A 5,353-nucleotide genomic window follows, 5' to 3' on the forward strand; every position below is an offset into this window, starting at 1 on the left:
GAGATGGGGTTTCACCATGTTGGCCAGAATGGTCTCCATCTCCTGACCTCGTGATCCAACCATCTCGGCCTCCCAAAGTGCTGGGATTACAGATGTTAGCCACCACACTCAGCCTGTGTATGTTCTTATGTTTACCCTACCAAAGGAGACCTGAGCATTTTGCTGGCCTTAGAGGTATATAAAAGAACTCTAAGCTTAGGCAAGCAGAATAGGCACTGAATGTATGTAGTGAGGTTACCAGGAGTCTTGTTGGGTCCCTGATGTCTTATCATCTCTCTTTGCAGGCTGTGGATGCATACAAGGCAACCAAAATCTTGGGCATCATTTGAAAATGTTTGGCTGCCTGCTAAAAACTCAGGATAGAGAACACTTACTTATATTCATACTTATATTGGACTGGATATATTTTAAATCCAATTCTTTTTTTAAAAAGATGCTTCACTTTAGGAAATAAGACATCAGACCAGCAACATCAACTAGATGTGGAATACTCGCTGGTGAAATGCTTAAAACTAGGAATCTTTTAAATCTTCTAAAGGTGTTTAAGGGAATGGAGAAGTCAATAAACAGGCATCCAAGTGTCATGGCTGTAAAGCAGTAATATAGGGTCCCTAGGAAAGAATAGGCCTAAGAGTCAGTTTTGGAGAGAACTTGGGCCAAGAACAGCAGAAAAAGCTAAATGAGCTACTTATGTTGATGTGTTTTAATACTGGTGCATTAGCAGTATCTTATGGAAATTGTGAACACTAAGATCCAATTTCAAGAAAAATAAAAATGTTCATAGGGCATATTAAAATAAAAACAGCTTAAATGAGTTCTATTAATAAAATAGGCCCGGCACAGTGACTCACACCTGTAACCCCAGCACTTTGGGAGGACAAGGTCACAAGACAGCTTGAGGTCAGGAGTTCAAGACCAGCCTGGGCAACACAGTGAGACCCCATCTCTGTTCTTTTTAATATCAAAATTATTATAATAAAAAAGTAAAAATGAACATACCTACTTAGAACACATATTAAATAAAGGAATGCCATGAGAAAATGGCACTGCATTTACCAAGTCACCCTAGATTCTTGTGCAATGATAAAGATTGGGACTATGTATTAACAATTTCATAACTAAATAATCAACAATTTTCTTTCCATTATTTTGAGGCTGGGTAAAGCCTGAAATGTGGGTGTCAAGTTTTCCATTTGCATTACATCAAATTCTTGTCTACTATGGATATTCTGATATGACAAAGACTAGTTAAACTCCCATTGAATGATTTGCCATTTACTACACTCAAATAACTTCTCTTAGATATAGATTCTTTGATGTTGAATGAACATTGGGTTATGACTGAATCTCCTCATGCACATACACGTTTATTACATTTATAATCTTTTTGCATGGCATGAATTTGATACTAACCAAGGTAGTTTCTTTGTCTGATGGCTTTTTTACATTCATTGCAGTAATGGAATTTTATTCCCATATGAATTCTCCAAATGTGACTAAGGCATGAAAATATTACTAGCATGAAAATTGAATTATCTGATGCTGAGTAACGGTTGAGCTATGACTGAAGGCTTTACCACATGTAGTACGTACATGATTTCTCCCTGGTGTGAACCTCGGATGTTGAATGAAGCCTGAATTAGACTAAATGTCTTTTCACCCTCATTATGTTCATGAGTCCTCTTTGGTATGAATGCTCTGACATTGAACGAAGTGTGCTCTCTGACTGGAGTTCTTTTCCCGTACATCACAATCAAAGACTTTCTGTCTGGTGAGGACTTCTTGTTGCAGGATAAGTTCTGAGCTATGACTGAAACTGCCCTCATACTCATTACATTCATATGATTTCTCTTTCCTATGCATTATTTGATGGTGAATAAAGCATGAGGTTTGACTGAAAGCTTTTCCATATTCATAACATTCATGCAGTTTCATTCCTGTGTGAATTATTTGATGTTGAATAAGATGTGAATTCAATCTGAAGTTTTTTCCACATTCATTATATGTGTAGGGCTTTTCTCTGAAATGAATTCCTTGTTTAATATAGGCCAGCCCATATTCATCATACTTATAGGATTTCTCTTCATGGTGGACCCTCTGATGTTCAAGCAGGTATGAAGTATGGCAGAAGTCACTGCCACATATAGTACACTTACAGGGCATCTCTTTGTGAATTTTCTGATGTTGAGTAAGGCGGACACTATGACTGAAGACTCTTTCACAACTGCTACAGTTGTAAGCTTTGGCTCTGGTGTGAATTTTCTTGTGTTGAATTCTGCCTGAGCTTGGACTACAGGATTTGTCAGACGCTTCACAGGATTTATCAGGTGTTTCACATTTGTAAGGTTTTTCTCTAGTGTGTATTCTTTTATGTTGACTAAGACGTGAGCTCTGACTGAAAGACTTTTCACATTCTTTACATTTGTGGAGCTTCTGTCTAGTAGGGATTCTCTGATGTCTAGTAAGGGCTGAGCTCTGATGGAAAACTTTCTCACATACATCACATTTATAGGATTTCTCAGTGTTAGGGATGCTGTCCCATTTATTAAGGAGGGAGAGATCCATTAAGCTTTCCTTACATTTACTACCCTGAAAATCCTGTGTTAGATTTATGTGTTCATGTTTACCAGAGGCTGAATTCTGGTTGAAGCTCATGTCATTCTTATCATTATCATCAGTATTCTGTATTCTAAGAACTTTCTGATCTGCATCATTAGTAGAGTCCAGACTGAAGCTTTTTTCAGGTTTATTACATTCATTGTTCTTCTCACTGGTGAAGGTTTCTTTGCTGATTGCTATTTGCCTAAACTTTCCAGGTAAAGAAATTTCCTTAGAATTTCCTGAAGCCCTTCTGATCTGTCCTCAGACTTACACACTTCTCTAGTCTCTAACTTAGGTAATATTGTGTTTGAGTCTTCCTACTATCACTTTGTATGAATGTACTTCTGAAATTTTCTCCTTAGGAATTGACAGCTTGTTCTCTTCTCTGGTCTCTCCATCTCATATAATATATAAATATAAAATACAAATGTAATCTGTACCCTGTGCTTAGGAAAAGAAAACTCAGATGAGAAAACTAAACAATGTAATATCTACAAGGACAAGAAAAGTTTATTTACTCTGAAAAACAGGCACAAAATCTCAACAGCAGAAGTAGGTGCATGAACAGGAGCAGTGAGGTAAAAGAGTAGACACGTTCAGCAGAGTAAGAAGACAACAGTTAAGGAGATAATAGGGAAACAGTTTGAAAGAATTTTAGATAAGCAACTTGACTGGGGGCCCAGTACAACATGTGCACAGGTCCTAAACAAATGGAAAGGGTCAACCTAACTGAAGGAAAAAGGAAATAACTCTCCATGCCAGGACACACACACAGAACTCTTCATTCTGAGTGCCAAAGCAGCTACAACTTGGCTCAACAGTTGAACTTTACTTCCCTGCTAATTCCATCTGATTGATTCTGCCTTCCTCACCTGAGCAGTCATCTCTTAAGACTTCTCTAGTCTTAGCTTCCAGATCAAAGACCTATAGATCCTGTTCCAGCTGGGAAAGCCCATTGGGCTTGGAAATTGGAAATCCTGATCATAGAGAAGGAAATGGGATGTGGTAATGTATCCCCACATGCTACAGCAGCCACTTTTTCTTTTAACTAATGGCAAGAGAGAGAGAAGGTAAACTCTGAGAAGACATTAATTAGGAAGGCCTGGAGAGTGAAGAGGGCAAAGATCTTCTACAAGGAGCTCAGATTTGGGCTCTGGAAAGATGTGTGTTAAGGGGCAAGTTGATGGCTTGGGTGCAGGAGGATTAATTTAAACATTATTTGAACAACAGAGTGTGTGCATGGGTTTGTCTTCACGGAAGTTATCCTTATCAGTCTCCATCTGTTACCTAAAGATCAATCTTTGGATTAGAGCTGGTATACAAGCATCAAAATGGAGGTCATCAAAATATAATTCTGCTGTACTAGAGAAAGGTGAAACTCAAGCAGCTGCTGCATGGTTAGCTAACCTGTAGCAAAAGAATCAGTGAAAACTCAATAAATATTCTAAGAACCAATCTCAAGAAACAAATTGTTTCAGTGCACATAAGAAAACAAAGAATAATATGACACATTCTTACCCATTAGGAGTGTAGCATTTATTCAATAAACATTTATGGAGTGCCTCCTTTATGCAAAGTATGCAGGGGATAAAGAGGGCAAGCAAGGTCCCTTCCCTTAAGGACCTCAAGGACCTCACACTCTACACAGAAACAGCTCTAAACAACTAACTACAATAAAATGTGGATAGAGGAAAGTGCAATCAAAGTGCATCTTCACATAAAACGGTCTTTCTATGGCTTGCATAATGGAATGCTTGGATCTAAATCTCTTTTAAAGCTAAAGCAATAGGCAGTCTGCTTCCGAGGAGATAGAATTTTAATACTATTAGCATCAAAGGGAAGTTTTTATATGTGTCCAGCCAAGGAAGCTTCTAATAGCACACATACAAGGTCTAGCTCAAGCCCCTCATCTCCAAAAACCTTTCTCTCCATTTACTGAATGTCTACAAAATTTGTTAGTTGTTCCTCTTATCCTGACATGTCACATATAATGGTGTTTACATAGGTTTTTTGCTTTGTGTTTTGTTTTTTGTGACAGAGTTTCTTCACTCTGTCGTCCAGGCTGGAGTGCAGTGGCACGATCTCAGCTCACTGCAACCTTTGCCTTTTGGGTTCAAGCGATTACTCTGCCTCAGCCTCCTGAGTAGCTGGGATTACAGGTGTGCACCACCGCGCCCAGCTAATTTTTGTATTTTTAGTAGAGACGTGGTTTCACCATGTTGGCCAGGCTGGTCCTGAATTCCTGACCTCAGGTTATCCACCTGCCTGGACCTCCCAAAGTGCTGGGATTACAGGCATGAGCCACTGCACCCGGCCCTTTACATAGATTTTTTGAGTGGTTTCAGGTATTATCATTCATACTTGATTTATAAATTCTTTGACAGAAGGGACCATGTATCTTGTATCTTACACTTCTTTTGATTCATTTACTTAACACCTACTTATTGAGTGCCAACTCTGTGCCCAAGTATCAATGTATTAACAGCTACCCAATTTTGTAAAAAGGGCACTGGGGCTGGAAAATATGAAGAACAGCTCCCCCAAAGATTCCACGTGAGAGCCTATGAGCGAGGATATAAGAACACACAGAAGAAAGGTATTTTAAACCCCCTGCAGTACTGGGATTAATATCATCCTCTCCCCCCTGGATATTTAATCCTTATAATCACCTCTGAGATGTGTGCTAAAGAATTCACACTTGGCTGAGTGCAGTGGTTTATGCCTGTAATCCCAGTACGTTGAGAGGCCGAGG

At 39.0% G+C, this 5,353-nt stretch overlaps 1 pseudogene; it reads right to left on the bottom strand.

Annotated features, from left to right (window-relative positions):
• Positions 1-1,671: 1,671 nt before the first annotated feature.
• LOC105535603 lies at positions 1,672-4,123 on the bottom strand (annotated as a pseudogene).
• Between the last annotated feature and the right edge of the window lie 1,230 nt (positions 4,124-5,353).

The sequence above is a fragment of the Mandrillus leucophaeus genome, unplaced genomic scaffold (genome assembly GCF_000951045.1).
Source record: "Mandrillus leucophaeus isolate KB7577 unplaced genomic scaffold, Mleu.le_1.0 Scaffold148, whole genome shotgun sequence".
NCBI classification, from domain to species: domain Eukaryota; kingdom Metazoa; phylum Chordata; class Mammalia; order Primates; family Cercopithecidae; genus Mandrillus; species Mandrillus leucophaeus.